Here is a 21,420-nt window from a genome sequence, read left to right as displayed (position 1 = left end):
ATGGCACGGGACTTCCTGTCGGTGCCCTCCTCTTCCTTCCCTTGGTGATGGTAGATGCGCGTCCACCACCGCTGAAACAAACGTACCGGTTTGCCACACTGAACATCAACATGATTGGCACTGCACCCAAGCTGCAACTCCTATGTGACATGCTTCGGGCCTCTGACGTCGACGTCGCCCTTCTTCAGGAAGTACGCGTTGCCACACTACCACCAGTCTACGGCTACGACTCATACACGTCCACATGTGATCAATCAGGGCGTGGAGTGGCTTTCTACATAAGGGAAGGAATCCCACTCAAGGACACGACAATCCTTCCCTGTGGAAGAGGCATGGCTGTTACCATCTTAGACACGCGCGTCATCAATATCTACGCTCCGTCTGGCTCCTCGAACCGTCGGCAGCGGTCCACTTTCTTCGGACATGACGTGGCGCCCCTGTTTTCTGGACGCAATGATCGCCTTATCATGGGAGGCGATTTCAACTGTGTCCTTCATCCGCAGGACCAAATGCCTGGTTATTCGCCATGCCCGGCGCTTCTCACCTTAATCGAAGATTTTCATCTAGTGGACGTTTGGGAGAAATTCATGGCAATACCCCCGGTTTTACCCATTATACCGCACATTCTGCGAGCAGACTGGACCGGTTTTATGTCTCTGCCCACCTTGGCAATGACGTCGCCCAAGCTGAACGGTGGCCCCTTGCATTTTCGGACCACTGCGCCGTCATTTGCTCCCTGGCTCTGCCGCCTCAGTCAGTGTGGCGCAGCAGAGGTTACTGGAAGCTTAGTACCTCCCTCCTTAATGATGCACACTGCCGACAATGTATTGCCACTACATGGGCGTCTTGCGAAAGACGCCTTCCGCAGTACATATCCACGTTCCATTGGTGGCTCAAATGTGCCAAACCTGCGATCAGAAAGGCCTTCATAGAATGTGGCAAGGAAGCAGCAGTATGGCATCGAGACACCACAAATTTTCACTACGCCGTCCTTCGTGAGCTCGATGCGCTCCCTCCATCACCTGACACCCATAGGGAACGACAACGTACTAAAGCTCGTCTCCTCTCTCTTCAACGTGCACGACTGCATGGTGTCGTGGTGCGTTCCCGACGACAAGACCTCCTCCACGACGAAACCCCATTCACAATCCATGCTGCATCCGACCATAGTCGTCGACGTCGACTTTTCGTCTCCAACATCTCGACCTCCGATGGTGTTCACCACACAATACAGGCGGCGGTGGTGTCTGCCTTTGCTGAACATTATCGCCAATTTTATGATGATGAACCGATGGCGACGCCCATTCCTGATGATCTCCGTATTTCCCCTGATCGGACCCTCACTGTAGCGGAGTCAACGTCCATGATGTCTGGAATCACCGCAGAAGAGGTGGCAGATGCGATCAACAAAGGGGCTAAGAATAAATCACCCGGACCAGATGGTCTCCCAGTGGAGTTTTACCGGGCGTTCACCACGTTAATGATTCCTCGCTGGACGGAAATGATTCAGGAACTCTTTACTCCGTCCTTCCCAATTCCACCTGAATTCGTCACTGGCCTTATTCTACCTGTGCCTAAACAGAAGGGAGGGTCTCACGTCTCTGCATATCGCCCCCTTACACTACTGAATGCAGACTATAAAATCTATGCACGCCTCGTAGCAGCGCGCATACGCACCGTCTTACCTACGGTCCTATCACTTGAGCAGACCTCAAGTGGTTGTGGGGCCACCTTACAAACAGCCCTAGGGCAATGCCGTGACCTCATTGCACTGGCGTCGGTTCGTGCAGCACAGGTATCCGTCGATATCACGAGTGCCTTTGATCGTGTTCGACACCCATTCCTCCTCATGGTGGCGATAGCTATGGGGTTCCCATTACTTTTTGTTGATGCCATTCGCCGGTTACTACTTCCCGCGGTCTCGATAATACAAGTCAATGGGTGTCTTGTAAGACCGATTCCTATACGCCGCTCTGTACGTCAAGGATGCCCTATGTCTACTTTACTATATGCCATTGCACTTGAGCCCCTCATCACTGGACTTACCTCTAGACTACACCTTTCACTGTAGGGCTTATGTGGACGATCTCCTCTTTCTCACCTGCTCCTCCACGGAACTCAATGACGCCATCCAATGGATCCACCAGTATGGACGTCTTTCTGGTAGCATTCTTAATGTCCGTAAATTGACTATGCACATTGGGCGCGGCCTCCCGGCTATGGTGCCGAACCCACTCCCAGTCAGTACCACCCTTCGTTACTTGGGTATTGAATTTACGAGCTCCACACACCGCACAGTGGCCCTGGCATACCGGCGGCTTTTGCAGTCGATTCGGCACCATGTCCGCGGTCAAGTGCACCGTAACTTAAACCAACTCCAACGTGTGTCCTACGTCAACATGTATGTAGCCCTTAAACTGGTGCACGTCGCCCAGATCCTCCCAATGCCGTTACTCCTTGACCGCCGCATCCAATCAGCCTTTGGATATTTCGTGTCAGCAGGGGCACTTTTCAAAGTCCGCTACAACACTCTAACATTGCCTCCTGCAAAAGGTGGCCTCGGACTCGTCAACGTGCGGGCACGATCTTCTGCACTCTTTGTCCACACTCTGTTGCGGCACTGGCAGGGGACGGTTCCGTCCTTAACACGCAGTCTCTTAGATATCCTCCGACCAGCTTCTCTCGATCCACCGATCAATGTGGCACCTATTTCTCCATTATTGTACCATGTCGCCAATTGTTTCATAGAATTCAGCTACGTTCGGGCCGATCTTCCAGTCATCCGTCCTCCCCATACAAAAGATTATTATCGTTTGTTTATGCTGTCCAACCCTTGCGACCCCATGGTGCTACAGCATCCTGACATTAACAGGCGCACGGTTTGGGGGCGTGTGCATGCACCCTTTTTACCGTCGTCTGTGTCTGCACTCTGGTACGTTTTAGTCTATGGAAAATTCCCGACTAATAGTCGACTTTATCGCATAGGACTGGCCACCTCCCCACTCTGCCCTGACTGTCAGCTCGAAGACACCGACGAGCACCGTCTTACGTGCCCCTGAAACAAAACGTATGGCTCCTCATCCAACGAATCGTGGGCTTTTACCTCCGTGCCCCGCCAACGACGGTAACCCCCGGATTTCCTGTTGTTGCCCCAGACATTTAACTACCCTCTTGCTAAGCACCGCACCCTCATCTGGTTTCGAGGACAGACTTTAGACTACCTCTTTCAAAGTGGTCCGCATACAGTCCTTGACTTCTGGTACAAAGTTGTGACCGCGCATAGCACCCTCACACGAAACCCATCTTACCGACAAACTTTTGCCGGTTATCTCCACAGCGTCTTCTTTGACCGCTCTTAAAGTTGGGGTGTACTATGCCTACCTGTCATATGATGCAACACCCTTATCCACGTTCCCATGCATCGAACAAAACAAAAAAAAACTAATTTTAAAAAAAAAGCAAGAAGACAGAATATGTTATATTTTGTTGTATTTAATGTTTTTCTTTTTAATTAATTAATTAATTTTTTTGCTTAACTAACAGTCATTTGTATATGTTTAAATGGTATGGTACCTTGAAGAACTCTTGCATAGTGAATATATATGTACTTTTAGTTTGTTCAATACAAATTATTAAAAAAAGAAACAAAAAAAAGAAAAGAAAAAAAGTGGTCAGCGCGACAGACTGTCAATCCTATGGACCTGGGTTCGATTCCCGGCTGGGTCGGAGATTTTCTCCTCTCAGGGACTGGGTGTTGTCCTAATCATCATTTCATCCCCATCAACGCGCAAGTCGCCGAAATTGGGTCACATTGAAAGACTTGCACCAGGCGAGCGGTCTAGCCGACGGGAGGCCCTCGTCACACGCCATTATTATTAGAGTCGATAGGACACTTCGTGAAACTCGCGATGACGGGTGCCTACGTCACTATGACGTAGGGCTCTCCTCACCTAGCGTGAGATGAATGCTTCCCACGTGGTTCCACATTCATGTCATTCACACTGGGACGTCCGCTTCTCTTTGTCGGGCACAAGCAACCCGTCGTAACGAATTTGTTGTGCCAGTGGTAAATGGTCATCCTTGTTGGTGGCTTCTCATCATACTTGGTTCTAAGCATCCGTTGAACAGCTGTAGCACACTTGTTTTTGTCGGAACTCCAACACACTAAAAGCTCGCTCCGCACCTGAACTCGCCATGTTTGCGACTAGCGCTGACTATCGGCAAATGACCAAACTACACTGTGGCGGTGTATATGAAAAAAAAAAAGCTTTCAGGATTTATCTTCAAAATGATATAGTATGACATCTGTACAATGTTTGGTTCTTGTGCAATAAATAATTTAATGTGTACCCGGACTTTACGTACGTCGTGTACAGTAATCGGTATATAGTTCGGTATGTGTGGATTGAAATCGCAGGTTATTAGAAACCACAAGTAGGCAAAACCTTTATCGGGAATATTAGTTGTATATTATGATCTCAAAAAAATAATCAGTTTGTTAAAGTGAGAATGGTGGCATATTTTATGGTTACCGTAGTGGATCTTTTTTGGTGTAGTAATTGGGCTTTATCTGTGTACAAATAATTATTACTATTTACTGGTGTTTCCATGCCAGTAGGGTGGTTATTCTGTTTTGTAAAGTTTCAAATGTGGTTTACCTGTTTTCATTTTTCAATGGTCAGAGTGTCTCCTCCTAAGCTTTATGCTTGTATTTCTCATGTACACTGAAGGATAATCATTGATGGTTAATAGGCGTAAGCCTGCACAACTTCAAATAAATGCGGCAAAACAGTGCGTTTTGAATTATGCTTTTTATGCTTTTCGAGGTCATCATGAATCATCTCGAGTATGTAGCAGAACGTTTCTCCCCTCTTCTCATATGTTCATGAAATTTGGCTGGTAAACTGAGTACGGAGTGTTCAGTACTTGTCACGTTTTTCGAGAGAGATATGGCTTATTTACATGCATTTGACGCCTTTTTAAGAACGGAAGTCACAATGTGGCACTTGTCTCCAAGCACAGAGGCATTTTGGTATCGATCCCACACTACAGGGTTAAAATCTAACCTACTTAATACATATAATAGATTCTAACCTCCGTGACCCCTGCAAAAAAGTGACGGAGGTGATCGGACGCACTGCATCCAAGCCGTCGGCCGATATTATCGGGAGACCTCTGGTAACGGCGTCTGGCGATCGTTGTCTGTGCCACTGTGAACGCAGCCTAAGGTGAGAACTCGCAGGTTAACTGAATATGCCAACACAGCGGAACTGATGCCCCATCGAGTCGTCAAACAGCGGCTGCTGCGCCCGATAGCGTGCTATTTGGTGCACTCAACACACTGTGGCTCTCGGAGGGATCACACATCGCGACGAGATGCTTCAGCGATTCATCGAGGTCGTGATGTCGTCTATCCAGTAGCTGCTCTCTCTGACACACCCACCGGTGAGCAATGAAGACGACACAACACATTGCCGGAATTGCTGGCAAAGAGCAGACAACCGACCTGAGTAGGGCTACATGATGACAACAAGAAATTTGAAGGAAACCACACAGCCAGAGAAGATATAAGAGGAATGGCAAACATGTTTAAACACCGCAACAACCATGGGCGAGGGGCAATCCCTAAAGAAGATCCGTATGCCGTATGAGGTAGAGAAGTGCGAAGTTCAGATCTCGTTTCGGCAACCGTGGTTTCGGCTCTCGAAAATAGTTTAAAGTGAATTACGGAAGCGTCCGGATATTGGTGCGTATTAGAGCACCGCTTCCGGGACGGGTAGGTGAACTGGCCCCGGATCGAATCCACCTGGGATTAGCCGAGCGGCGCTGCAGTCATGGACTGTGCGGCTGGTCCCGGCGGAAGTTCGAGTCCTCCCTCGGGCATGGGTGTGTGTGTGTGTTTGTCCTTAGGATAATTTAAGTGAAGTAGTGTGTCAGCTTAGGGACTGGATTTCACACACATTTGAACATTTTTGAATCCACCTGGTGGATTAACGACGAGGGGCGGTGTGCCGGCCAGCCTGGATGTTGTTTTTAGACATATATCAATACGTGAATACTGGGTTGATTTCCCAGTCGTGCCATAGTTACACAATTTGCAAACATTTAGAAGACTCACGCTTGCTTTCACAAGAATAGCATTACACGCAGACAGTTGGAGTGCACATATTCCGTCCCGCTGGGTAACGGAATGGCGACAGGAATGTCATCCGGTCATCCTTTAAATCAACCCTGCCAAATCCGTAAATAACCACGCCGACACTTTGTCAATGAGGGACTAAGGCACAAGAAAAAGATTTAAAGAGGACTGTGGAACGATACGCATCAAAAGGACAGGCCAATTTCCTTTCTTGGCTATAACCAGTGACATTCCGCTCTCAAGGCGTCGTTGTCGACTAAACGTGTAACTCTTATCTCCATTCTGTGTCTCTGTTTGTTTTTAAATCGAATACCGTAACTTCAGCAACAGGAAATCAAGGACTTTAGCTGAATATATTTGCTATTCCATAAAGTCACCAAAACGAAAAGTCTTTTTGAACGTATAATCGAATAGCAGGTAAAGGCTTGAAGTGCAGCTGTACTGCATGTTGCTGTAGCCAAAATCGTTAAGGGGACTTGAAATACTGTCAAAAAATGGATTTTTTTAATTTTAGTCTGGAAAAATTCTCTATAGTTTTCTGAACGGGAAAAAGTTTACTTCCAGAAAAATCGAACACAGAAAGTACCAAAATTAGAGGAATTTAAAAGCGGCTGCACGCACCAAGACGCCCAATGGCACACGGTCAGCTGCGTCAAAATAAAATTTTGCTCTCATTTGTTTCGTTTTTATGACTTTTTAGTTCCTTACGTTGGCTAACCTGCGAAAGCTTAACAGTTGCGTATCTTTCGCTTATATAGGGATTTTAAACTATTTCGTTTACAGCGAAGTATTTGTGTGCGTGAGTTTCTTATTCCACGTGAAAGCAATGGGAAGAATTAACAAGTTCGGAGTTAAACAACGTAAATTTTATGGAAATCGGTTCGCGAAACGGATGGACTCTGCTAATACTGAAGTACAGCTTGATATAACACTTGAATCAGCTTCAACTACTCCAAGTGCTTCGAAGCTAAAACTGAAATATCTGGACAACAGGCTTGACAGTATTAATGCCGATATTGTAGAAACCTGAACTATTGATTCAGGTTGTTTTAATGTAGAACTCTTTGCTCAACCTGAACCAATAAACAAAACTTTGCAGTGTAAAGAAAGTTGAGGAGATAACGTGCTAGAAGAGGTTGCGTATCAAAATTAAAATTGTTTGTAATTTTTGTGATTTATGCGAATGTGGTTATACTAGTGGCGTAACTAACCAGAGAGTGTATAACACAAATATTGAACTTGCTTATGCTATGAGTTGTATAGGCAAAGGGTACAGAAGTGCACAAATTTTCTGTGCTCTTATGGACTTACTTCCCCTTGCAAGGTTTGGCAGGTACAATAAAATTTTTCTACAGAATTTAGAAGAAGTAGCAAATGAAAGTATGGAAAGTGCTGTTCATGTATTGCTGGCATTCATGTCTACACTTTCCTGAATGTCTCCAACCCTGGATGCATCCTGACAATGAAGAGACCATAGTTCTCTAAATGGTGTAGTCACAGCTACCTCCTTGGACAATGGTAAAGTCATTGATGTGGAGTGTATTACCAAGTACTGTCATGGCTGTACTAGTGGAATTGAAAATCATAAATGATTGAACAATTTTAGTGGTTATAGTGTATGAATGGAATCTCAATGTGTTGTAAAGATATTTCACAAGCCAGTGGATAAATAATGTGTGGTGTACACGTCTCACCTAGGAGGTGGAGTCTCCAAAGGGTACCAGAAGTTTGTGAATCTAAACCTTATGCTGACACAAAAATTGAAAAAGATGGAATGTGGTGCACATGTCCAGAGAAGATGGATGAACTTGAATAGGAATTTGACAGGAAAGAAATTAGCTGATCATAAGTACATTAGTGGACGTGTCCACACGCGAAGAAATAAACAGGTTGCAGTATTATTTTGGACACGCCATCAGACAAAATAAAAATGACCTTGAGGGAATGAAAAACTCAGTATGGGCTATCTTCTTTCATAAATCCTCCACAGATTACAACCCATGTCATGCACTCTGACCACCTGTCAGTGATTCATGGTGTGGCTACCAGAGGGCTGTTACTCAAGGTGAGACCTACAACCACATAAACATTCTTTGCCATTTGCTAAAATGGAAGTTATAAAACCTATTTATAGACAAAAGATTATTAGAGAAATGTTTACATGTTAGGACTCAAATTCCAAATGAAAGTTTCAACAATTATATGTGGGAACGGATACCACAAACTGTTCTAGTAGTAGTATGAAATACTTTGAAAATAGCTAGATGCTGTTCTATGTTTCAATGGCAGTGCAGTGTCAAGGCTTAATGTTAAGGAACTGACGGAAGTGCCTGGTGGAGTGCATAGAGCTCTAATCATTGTTGGAAGCCACCAAAGAAGCAAGAATAAGAAGTGTGAAAAAGATAAGGAAGGAAGAACAACACAGGAAACAAGATGAATATGGACCTGGGATGCATTAGCGTCAGGCACGTTTAATAGAAAACACAAGTTTTAACTTTAATTTTAATTTGTATTTCCTAGAAAGTTAAAGTATTACTTGTTCTCGTACACTCCGGCTAAAAACCATTAGAAGATAGAGAGCTGAAATTTTGTATACTGTCTTAAAACCTGCTTAACTAAAAAGTAGATTACTCATGTGACTTAACTTTGAAAATAAAATGCTTTTTTGAAGAAAACCCCCTTAATTCATTTCCAAAATTTTTTAAAACCATATTTAAAACATTTTTGTACCACAGTTTGACAGCTTCATGTTTTCAATAGTCTGCTTTAAATACAATAGAGTAAGGAACTTACAGAAAAAATAAACGTTCTACTTTGTTTGTATTTTGAGTAATGTGTACGTACGATGTACATAAATAATCAGCGTGGTTTATTTCACTTCCAACAAAAAATACAATTAAAAACAATGTGAGAGCTAAAGCTGTGGTTCATACGTAAAAATGTTCCCAAAAGATGTTTAAAACTATGGTAAGCATTTTATGGGCTTACAAATCTTATTCTTTCAGCTACACTGTTTAGAAAACTGACAGTTTTTTCGAGGTTTACTCTGGTATTCACAGACAGTCCCCTTAACGCGCGTAAACCCCTAGTGACAAAGTCACGCGCCCATACTTTCAGATTTCTGGACGTGATTCAAGAAACTGTTTTCTGTTTGTTTAGCTTCACGTTAAGGACGCAACAGAGAAAAAGTTGAGAAAAGGTTTGAAATTATGTTTAAAGGTTGTTGGAAGCCGCTTAGTGCTCTCATTACAAAAACAGGATGAATATAGTCTTTGTATTTTGCGCTCCTTTTTAAGTAAAAGCTAGTCTTCCAAGCATCAAAGTGTTTATGACGACATATCTCCTGAACTGTGTATCGTACTGTCACATCATTTTGCAAGTACATTCAGTGGTATATGTGGATACTGTCTGCAAAGTGTGTTGCGAAAAGCGTTGGTAATAAACAGGTAATGAATTAAAACGTCGTGCGTGATGCTGAAGTTTGGCTGCATGCATAGCCAAAATGTAATAGGCGATACTTTTTTCTTTTCATCAGATTGAGGGCGGGGTGTAACAAGAGAATATTTCACAAAGATTTGAAATGATGTGTAAAGTTTGTTGTAAGTCGCTAAGTGCTCTCATTCTCAAATACTGGATGTATGTAACCCGGGCATTGGGGCGGCGTATTTCGCTCTGTCTCAAGTGAAACACAGTTTACGTTGTACTTGTCATATTCTGTTAAACTTTTATTGTAAGATTATACCTCTTCATCAGTAGTTTATGATAGTATCTTAAATTTGGTCAATAATTACGCGAAATATTGAAAATAAAATTTTTATTGCCTCTGAAAGCCTTTAGATAGGCAACCTGCAACTGATTTGGCATCCGGAATAGCGGTTTAGCAATATACACTGAAGCGCCAAAGAAACTGGCATAGGCATTCGGCTGGTCCCGTTCAAGTCCTCCCTCGGGCATGGATGTGTGTGCTTGTCCTTAGGATAATTTAGGTTAAGTAATGTGTATGCTTAGACTGATGACCTTAGCAGTTACGTCCCATAAGATTTCACACACATTTTTTTTAGGCATTCGGATTCAAATACAGAGATTGTAAATAGGCAGAACACGGCGCTGCGCTTGGCAACGCCCATATAAGCAGGTGTCTGGCGCAGTTCTTGGACCAGTTACTGCTGCTACAATGGCAGGTTATCGAGTGTGAACGCGGTGCCATCGTCGGCGCACAAGCGATGGGACACAGCATCTCCCAGGTAACGATGAAGTGGGGATTTTGCCGTACGATCGTTTCACGAGTGTACCGTGAAAATCAGGAATCCAGTAAAACATCAGATCTCCGACATCGCTGCGGCCGGAAAAAGATCCTGCAAGAACGGGACCAACGACGACTGTAGAGAATCTTTCAACGATTTTACAGAGAGTACTCTACTGCATTGGCTCCTTACTTAGCTTGAATTTATCGCGAATCTCTTGCCCAACGTAAAGTCCCGAGCGACTGGAGAAAAGAGCAGGTGACGCCTGTATATAAGAAGGGTAGAAGGACGGATTCTCAAAATTACAGACCAATATCGTTAACATCGGTTTGTTGCAGGATTCTCGAACATATTTTCAGTTCGAATATAATGAATTTCCTTGAGACAGAGAAGTTGCTGTCCGCATCTGCATGACTTTAGGAAGCATCGCTCCTGTGAAACGCAACTGGCCCTTTTTTCACATTATATCTTGCGAACCATGGAAAAACGGTATCAGACGGATGCCATATTCTTTGACTTCCGGAAAGCGCTTAACTCGATGCCCCAATGCAGAATCCTAACTAAGGTACGAGCATATGGGATTGGTTCCCAAATATGTGAGTGGCTCGAAGACTTCTTCAGTAATAGAACCCCGTACATTGTCCTCGATGGTGAGTGTTCATCGGAGGTGCGGGTATCATCTGGAGTGCCCCAGGGAAGTATGGTAGGTCCGCTGTTGTTTTCTATCTACATAAATGATCTTTTGGATAGGGTGGATAGCAATGTGCGGCTGTTTGCTGATGATGCTGTGGTGTACGTGAAGGTGTCGTCGTTGAGTGACTGTAGCAGGATACAAGATGACTTGGACAGGATTTGTGATTGGTGTAAAGAATGGCAGCTAACTCTAAATACAGATAAATGTAAATTAATGCAGATGAATAGGAAAAAGAATCCTGTAGTGTTTGAATACTCTATTAGTAGTGTAGCGCTTGATACAGTCACGTCGATTAAATATTTGGGCGCAACATTGCCGAGCGATATGAAGTGGGACATGCATGCAACGGTAGTTGTGGGGGAAGGCGGATAGTCGTCTTCGGTTCATTGGTAGAATTTTGGGAAGATGTGGTTCATCTGTAAAGGAGACCGCTTATAAAACACTGATACGACCTATTCTTGAGTACTGCTCGAGCGTTAGGGATACCTATCAGGTCGGATTGAGGGAGGACATAGAAGCAATTCAGAGGCGGGCTGCTAGATTTGTTACTGGTAGGTTTGATAATCACGCGAGTGTTACGGAAATGCTTCAGGAACTCGGGTGGGAGTCTCTGGAGGAAAGGAGGCGTTATTTTTATGAATCGCTACTGAGGAAATTTAGAGAACCAGCATTTGAGGCTGACTGCAGTACAATTTTACTGCCGCCAACTTATATTTCGCGGAAAGACCACAAATATAAGAGAGATTAGGGCTTGTACAGAGGCATATATGCAATAATTTTTCCCTCGTTCTGTTTGGGAGTGGAACAGGGAGAGAAGATGCTAGTTGTGGTACGAGGTACCCTCCGCCACGCACCGTATGGTGGATTGCGCAGTATGTATGTAGATGTAGATGTAGACGTGACAGAAGTGCAACCCTTGTCCATATTACTTCCGATTTCAATGCTGGGACATTAACAAGTGTCAGCATGCGAACCATTCAACGAAAGATCTTCGATATGGACCTTCGGGGCTGAAGGCCCACTCATGTACCCTTAATGACTGGACAACACAAAGCTTTACGCCTCGCCTGGGCTCGTCAACACCGATATGGACTGTTAATGACTGGAAGCACGTTATCTGGTGGGACGAGTGTCGTTTGAAATTGTATCGAGCGGATGGATGTGCACGGGTTTGGAGACAACCTCATGAATCCATGGACCCTGCATGTCGGCAGGGGACTCTTCAAGCTGGTGGAGCTTTTTAATGGTGTGGGGCGTGTGCAGTTGGAGTGATATGGGACCCCTGATACCTCTAGATACGACTCTGACAGAACACACGTTCGTAAGCATTCAGCCGGATCACCTACATCCATTCATGTCCATTGCGTATTCCGGCGGAATTGGGCAATTCCAGCAGGACAATACAACACCCCGCACGTCCAGAATTGCTACAGAGTGGCTTCAGGAACACTCTTCTGAGTGTAAACACTTCTGCTGGCTACCAGACTCCCGACATGAACATTATTGAGCATATGCGGGATGCCTTGCAACGTGCTGTTCAGAAGAGATCTCTACCTCTTCGTACTCTTACGGATTTATGGACAACCCTGCATGATTCATGGTGTCATTTCCCTCCATAACTACTTCATACATTAGTCGAGTCCATACCACGTCGTATTGCGGCACTCATACGTGCTCGCAGGAGCCTTATACGATATTATACAGGTGTACCACTTTCTTTGGCTCTTCAGTGTAGATTATAATATACCGTCTCACTTGAAAACATGGAAATATGCTGGCCATTTACAAAACTGTTTGTTAATTTATCTTAAGTTACGGTACCTTTAATGTGGCGTATAAAATGCTGAATGATGGATCTGTCCTTCTAGTTTTATATTTTATAAATCCTATTGATGTTTTCGAAATTCAGTTGGTTGTTAACAATAAACCTGAGTGTGACCAACTGCCTAAAGAACATCTGCCTGTTATCCTCATTACATACATATGTACAACAGATACTTTCTTCTCCAATGAGGACATGGCGCAAAATGTGAGGCCATAAGTAATTTGTGAATAAAGACAGGAAACACACCCAGCAATGTACTGAAGGAAAAGAAACCTTTTTTATGTTTTATCTCCAAACTCTGTTATTATTTGTCATTCATTTATGGTATTCTAATGCACTAAATACTTTGTTGGCTCAGGCACGACTTAGTGAAACATACGATTACTGGTATAGAGAAACTTTTAAGCACAGAATGGCTGTTAAAAATATACTTTTTGTAAATTCTGTTTAGAATTTCTCAAGCTTGAAAATGACAAAATGTCGAAATTGCTACTGCAACAATCATTTTAACAGCTACACACGGATGAACTACATTCAATGTAATACAATAAAATACAAGCTGTGGACCCAAATCTTATCAAAACTTTTAACCGTCGTTGGTCTTCCCTTGCAGCAGGACCGCTCAGTCAGTGCCAGTAGCAACGCAAACAAGGCACTGTAATAATAAATACCCCCTCTTTTGTGCACAGAAGAGTCAAGTGTCGCTAAAGGTCGGCCAGCTGTCTGTCGTAAAGAAAAGGTCAGACCTTCCGCGTACGTCGACAATGGTGCTCATATATCTGTAGAGCTTTATATTTAACTTTTGTAAGAAGAGAAAGAAGCATGTTGCATAAATGCATTCATAAGAGGAAAATGTTCAGCAACAGTGATAAGAAGTGACAGGACTCTGCGTACATATTCTTACTAAGGAAAATTACAATTAGTAATTTCGTTCAAACGTGAGTGCAATTAAACCTGTGATAAATCACGTGTCACTAATAAATATATTCTTTTTAGTAAACAACATTATAGAAATTTACTATCAAGTGCCACAGTTGTAAATAATACACAGAATAGTTTTTTTAGCAGAATACTTATGGTTTACTATTGGTATTAATGCCTTGAGTGCTTTTATTAATTCTGACAGACGTTGCCAGTCTATTTGCGGACGTGTCTTGCGTACTGCTTTAGTTCTATATTTTCGCGTTTGAAAATGCTTGTGGTATCGCCCATATTGTGACCATATACTAGACACAGTTAAATTGGTTTGTCTGGTCGATGCTAAAGTTATGCCGAGACGCTCAAGGAGCATTTGGCCGGACTAGTTATGCCGGTATTTCAGTAACTATCTTAAAACTATTGTACGTACGTGCGGTACAGTAAGGCAGACAACGAAGGAATTCAGTAGCTTGACTTAGACGTGCACGGAGCTATTGCGTGGAAATTACGACCAGAAACAGGAGAGAGAACATGGGAAAGTGAATAGCGAACACGATAGAAAGTCGGTTACTGAGTGAAGTGCATTCCATACCACGGGTATGTAAACTGGGTTAGAAGGACAGTACAGCAGTGTTGTTTCATTTACCGCCGTTTTTATGTCCGTTTATTCGCGGCTGACTTTGACGTTTTTGCCAATTAGTTACACAAAAAACATTTTAATAGATTGTTCAGCGATCAGAATAGCATATCTTCACGGTCTACCGTGACTAAAATTCTATCAACAGTTTACTGCACGAGCAAAATAATACAATAAATTCCACACACTGCTGTAAACGGTGTCAATTCAATTTAGTTAGTTGTAATGATCGGTTTCCATACAGCAAATGAATAAGCTTCGATGGAATGCATGAAGATGTTCAGAACAAGGTTTTACAGCGAACTTTAACATTGAGCTTTGCTTTCTGGCAAAAGTTATAAGTCTTTAGATAAGTGGTCAGAGGTTTCTATTGTAGTATTGTAGTCACCATTTCATAAACTACAGGTACCGATAATGAAAGATTTTTTTCTACATATGCATATATGGACGTCATTGCTCCTTAAGGGTTGTAAGGCATTACGTACAGTTATTTGCTTTCAAGTAATATATTTAGATGATCAATAGGTGACTTGTAGCTGGTCCTCAACATAAATCAGAATTAGTAATATAACAAACCACTTAAATAACCTCTATAGTGCTGTAATTGGTCTAAATTTTGTCTTCACGGCCCCTAAAGGAGTGATTCATGGGGATCTGATCCTTCACTTAATACTGGTTCTTGATGTTTTGTAAATAACCTTTCGCAGGATAATTTGTGTTTATCTTCAAGGGTCTATCGGTTCGGGTTTTTCAACATTTCCGTGACGCTTTCCCACGAGTCAAATAAAGCTGTGACCATTTGCGACCCCCTATATAAAGCGTGATTCGAAAAGACGGACACAGTTTCGGTTGGCTACATTTCCTGAATTATAAAATTTGCAGCTTTACCGTATGATTAAATGATGATGGCATCCTCTTGGGTAAAATATTCCGGAGGTAAAATAGTCCCCCATTCGGATCTCCGGGCGGGGACTACTCAGGAGGATGTCGTTATCAGGAGAAAGAAAACTGGCGTTCTACGGATCGGAGCGTGGAATGTCAGATCCCTTAATCGGGCAGGTAGGTTAGAAAATTTAAAAAGGGAAATGGATAGGTTAAAGTTAGATATAGTGGGAATTAGTGAAGTTCGGTGGCAGGAGGAACAAGACTTCTGGTCAGGTGACTACAGGGTTATAAACACAAAATCAAATAGGGGTAATGCAGGAGTAGGTTTAATAATGAATAGGAAAATAGGAATGCGGGTAAGCTACTACAAACAGCATAGTGAACGCATTATTGTGGCCAAGATAGATACGAAGCCCACACCTACTACAGTAGTACAAGTTTATATGCCAACTAGCTCTGCAGATGATGAAGAAATTGAAGAAATGTACGATGAAATAAAAGAAATTATTCAGATAGTGAAGGGAGACGAAAATTTAATAGTAATGGGTGACCGGAATTCGAGTGTAGGAAAAGGGAGAGAAGGAAACATAGTAGGTGAATATGGATTGGGGCTAAGAAATGAAAGAGGAAGCCGCCTAGTAGAATTTTGCACAGAGCACAACTTAATCATAGCTAACACTTGGTTTAAGAATCATGAAAGAAGGTTGTATACGTGGAAGAACCCTGGAGATACTAAAAGGTATCAGATAGATTATATAATGGTAAGACAGAGATTTAGGAACCGGGTTTTAAGTTGTAAGACATTTCCAGGGGCAGATGTGGACTCTGACCACAATCTATTGGTTATGACCTGTAGATTAAAACTGAAGAAACTGCAAAAATGTGAGAAATTAAGGAGATGGGACCTGGATAAACTGAAAGAACCAGAGGTTGTACAGAGTTTCAGAGAGAGCATAAGGGAACAATTGACAGGAATAGGGGAAAGAAATACAGTAGAAGAAGAATGGGTAGCTCTGAGGGATGTAGTAGTGAAGGCAGCAGAGGATAAAGTAGGTACAAAGACGAGGGCTGCTAGAAATCCTTGGGTAACAGAAGAAATATTGAATTTAATTGATGAAAGGAGAAAATATAAAAATGCAGTAAATGAAGCAGGCAAAAAGGAATACAAATGTCTCAAAAATGATATCGACAGGAAGTGCAAAATGGCTAAACAGGGACAAATGTAAGGATGTAGAAGCTTATCTCACTAGGGGTAAGATAGATACTGCCTACAGGAAAATTAAAGAGACCTTTGGAGAGAAGAGAACCACGTGTATGAATATCAAGAGCTCAGATGGCAGCCCAGTTCTAAGCAAAGAAGGGAAGGCAGAAAGGTGGAAGGAGTATATAGAAGGTTTATACAAGGGCGATGTACTTGAGGACAATATTATGGAAATAGAAGAGGATGTAGATGAAGACGAAATGGGAGATACGATACTGCGTGAAGAATTTGACAGAGCACTGAAAGACCTGAGTCGAAACAAGGCCCCCGGAGTAGACAACATTCCATTAGAACTACTGACGGCCTTGGGAGAGCCAGTCATGACAAAACTCTACCAGCTGGTGAGCAAGATGTATGAGACAGGCGAAATACCCTCAGACTTCAAGAAGAATATAATAATTCCAATCCCAAAGAAAGCAGGTGCTGACAGATGTGAAAATTACCGAACTATCAGTTTAATAAGCCACGGCTGCAAAATACTAACGCGAATTCTTTACAGACGAATGGAAAAACTGGTAGTTGCAGACCTCGGGGAGGATCAGTTTGGATTCCGTCGAAATGTTGGAACACGTGAGGCAATACTGACCTTACGACTTATCTTAGAAGAAAGATTAAGAAAAGGCAAACCTACGTTTCTAGAATTTGTAGACTTAGAGAAAGCTTTTGACAATGTTGACTGGAATACTCTTTTTCAAATTGTAAAGGTGGCAGGGGTAAAATACAGGGAGCGAAAGGCTATTTATAATTTGTACAGAAACCAGATGGCAGTAATAAGAGTCGAGGGGCATGAAAGGGAAGCAGTGGTTGGGAAAGGAGTGAGACAGGGTTGTAGCCTCTCCCCGATGTTATTCAATCTGTATATTGAGCAAGCAGTAAAGGAAACAAAAGAAAAATTTGGAGTAGGTATTAAAATTCATGGAGACGAAGTAAAAACTTTGAGGTTCGCCGATGACATTGTAATTCTGTCAGAGACGGCAAAGGACTTGGAAGAGCAGTTGAACGGAATGGACAGTGTCTTGAAAGGAGGATATAAGATGAACATTAACAAAAGCAAAACGAGGATAATGGAATGTAGTCAAATTAAATCGGGTGATGCTGAGGACATTAGATTAGGAAATGAGACACTTAAAGTAGTAAAGGAGTTTTGCTATTTAGGAAGTAAAATAACTGATGATGGTCGAAGTAGAGAGGATATAAAATGTAGACTGGCAATGGCAAGGAAAGCGTTTCTGAAGAAGAGAAATTTGTTAACATCGAATATAGATTTATGTATCAGGAAGTCGTTTCTGAAAGTATTTGTTTGGAGTGTAGCCATGTATGGAAGTGACACATGGACGATAACTAGTTTGGACAAGAAGAGAATAGAAGCTTTCGAAAAGTGGTGCTACAGAAGAATACTGAAGATAAGGTGGATAGATCACGTAACTAATGAGGAGGTATTGAATAGGATTGGGGAGAAGAGAAGTTTGTGGCACAACTTGACTAGAAGAAGGGATCGGTTGGTAGGACATGTTTTGAGGCATCAAGGGATCACAAAATTAGCATTGGAGGGCAGCGTGGAGGGTAAAAATCGTAGAGGGAGACCGAGAGATGAGTACACTAAGCAGATTCAGAAGGATGTAGGTTGCAGTAGGTACTGGGAGATGACGCAGCTTGCACAGGATAGAGTAGCATGGAGAGCTGCATCAAACCAGTCTCAGGACTGAAGACAGCAACAACAACAAATTACAATTGATTAAACATACAAGGGTGGTTTGAAAAGTTCTCGGAACGGAATAGGAAAAAAGTACTTACATCAATGATATTTGTTTTGTTTTTCAATGTAGTCTCCTTGTAGATTAATGCATTTGGTCCAACGTGATCCCATCTCGAAAATGAGTTTCCTCCAGGCCTGCAAAACAGTTGACAACTCCGGCTGTAAATTCTTCGTTTGAAGTTAATCTTCGTCCACCTAGAAAAATTTTCAGTTTTGGGAAGAGATGGAAGTCTGACGGAGACATAACAGGTGGATAAGGCCGTTGTAGCAACAATTCATACCTTACTTCGTGTAATTTGGCCATAGCTAACGGCACATGTGTGCGGGCGCGCATTGTCTTGATGAAAGTGACTTTTTTTCTTGCTAAACCTGGCCTTTTTTTCGCGTATGCTTTGTTGCAGTTTGTCCAGGAGGTTAGCGTAGTATTCTCCAGTAACTGTTTGCCCAGTGGGGAGGTAATCTACAAACAGAATTCCCTTCGCATCCCAGAACACTGATGCCACGACCTTTCCCGCCGAAGGAATTGTCTTTGCTTTCTTTGGTGGCGGAGAATCAGCATGTTTCCACTGCTTTTTTCTGTTGTTTTGTCTCTGCGGTATAGTAGTGCACCCAAGTTTCATCTGTGGTCACAAACTGGCGCAAAAAATCTTGTTCGTGTCTCCTAAAACGGACCAAACGTTGTTCCAATATGTCCATTCTCATGCGTTTTTGATCCAGCGTCAAGAGTCGCAGCACCCATCTTGCAGATATTTTTTTCATTTCTAATTCTTCAGTTAAAATGTGATACACCATTTCAGATGTCATCAGGCAAGCGTGAGAAATTTCACGCACTTTCAGTCGGCAATCCTCTATGACCATTTGTGCACTTTTGCAATGATTTCTGGAGTAGTGACACATCGTGGCCGACCACTGCGCGGATCGTCATGTAAACTCTCCCGACCAACTTTAAATTCATTTGTCCTCTTGGCAGCAGTTGAATATGAGGGAGAAGAGTGCCCCAGTATATTCTCGAAATCAGCATGAATGTCCTTTGCTTTCATAGTTTTGTTTACGAAGTACATAATCAGAGCTCGAATCTTGGTTTTTTTCCATCTTCGCAAATCACTATGCAGGAACAACAACAGAGCCACATCACCACCACAGCTCTTTTCCAAGAGCATTGACGTGGCACGTGTTTACTGGCACCAGTCCAATGAATATCTCGTGAACAACTCATAGCGCTAGTGTTGACCTTTCGTCGTGACTCTGAGAACTTTTTTCAAACAACCCTCGTACATGGAAATTAATAAATGTTCAATGTTCCCCCCTTTGGCAGCACGGATAACATCTAGACTGTAGCTGAATTCATACCACATTTGATGCTGAATGTCTTGCGTCTTCTGTTCTTAGGTCATTCAAATCTGTGGTAAGAGGTGGTACATCAGCTGCATCTTTCACGAACCCTCACAAGAAAAAAAAGCACACCGTGACTTTAGAAGACCTCGTTTGCAGAAATAAAATGCCAAGTCCTCATTCCCCATGTGACCTTTCCATCTTTGAGGTAGAGGAAACATTGAGCTTTCAATTGCCAATGGGGTGGAACTCTGTCCTGCTGGAACATGTAATCTCCTGAATCTTCATTTATTTTAGGAACAGGCTATGTTCAAAGCTCACTCGAATCCTCTCCACGTGCTTGCATGATACACTTTGTCGACACTCTAACGGTAGTGTTCAGAACTCTACAACATCCTCTTTCAAATTCAAGTGCTGTTTGTAGTACAGGTAATGTAGCCAACTGAATTTGTGTCAATCTTTTCGACTCACCCTCTATACCATTAAGTTGAATCATCCCTGTCAGTCTTGTTTGATAAGGGTCTCACACACTTGAGAGCAGTGCTGTAAGAAGGGACACAGAAGTGATTTGTAAGCAGTGTGCTTACTTATTGCATTAAGCTGTTTCCCAGTAACCTGTCAATGAACACAAGCTGCCACCTGCCATACCTATGACTGACGAAGAGAACACCGCAAATGCCATCACCCGATTTCCCAGAAACTTCACACTGAGGAAGAGGGGTCGAAATACTGGAACACTTATCTCTGCTTATCCGTAGATACTCGACCGTTTCTGAAAAACGACGGTCAAAGTTTTTGAGGTATTTTCAGGTAGTGCACATCTCTCTTACCATGCCATCTCGTTTGACAAAGTGGGGGTGCAATGGTTAGCGTCGCAGCTTGTTAACACTGTGCTCCGCGTTCAGGCCACAATGATTATTTTTATTTTTCATTTGCACACACATGTGTGTAGAATATTTCTACACGATTGCTTCCCATGTATATTGATAAAACGTTGTCCATCTTCTTCTACTACGTAATTGTATGTCAGATGAATTAATTAAAGAAAAGAAATGAGAAAATTATTTGATTTTTTTGTGAAATTCCTGTAGTGTATCTTAATTCATAATCAGCTACAAGTGCCAATTTTCGAACAAATGATCCGTTATGCGTGGTTTGCCGCGAAATTATTGACAAATTTGGACAAGAAGAGAATAGAAGCTTTCGAAATGTGGTGCTACAGAAGAATTCTGAAGATTAGATGGGTAGATCACATAACTAATGAGGAAGCATTGAATAGGATTGGGGAGAAGAGAAGTTTGTGTCACAATTTGACCAGAAGAAGGGATCGGTTGGTAGGACATGTTCTGAGGCATCAAGGGATCACCAATTTAGTATTAGAGGGCAGCGTGGAGGGTAAAAATCGTAGAGGGAGACCAAGAGATGAATACACTAAGCAGATTCAGAAGGATGTAGGTTGCAGTAGGTACTGGGAGATGAAGAAGCTTGCACAGGATAGAGAAGCATGGAGAGCTGCATCAAACCAGTCTCAGGGCTGAAGACAACAACAACAACAACAACAACAACAACAACAACAGCGAAAACTTCGCCAATATTATCAACGTTTCTTTCTTGAGTGAGATTCATACGAAGAAATATCACTGTGGAAAACCTGGCTTCACGCGAAACTCATTGTGTTTGGAATATCTGTGTTTTAAATTTGTCTACGATCGGCGTCATCCATGAGAAT

Source organism: Schistocerca gregaria, chromosome 5, assembly GCF_023897955.1.
Source record: "Schistocerca gregaria isolate iqSchGreg1 chromosome 5, iqSchGreg1.2, whole genome shotgun sequence".
NCBI lineage: Eukaryota > Metazoa > Arthropoda > Insecta > Orthoptera > Acrididae > Schistocerca > Schistocerca gregaria.
Note: the sequence above shows the minus strand (reverse complement) of the source record.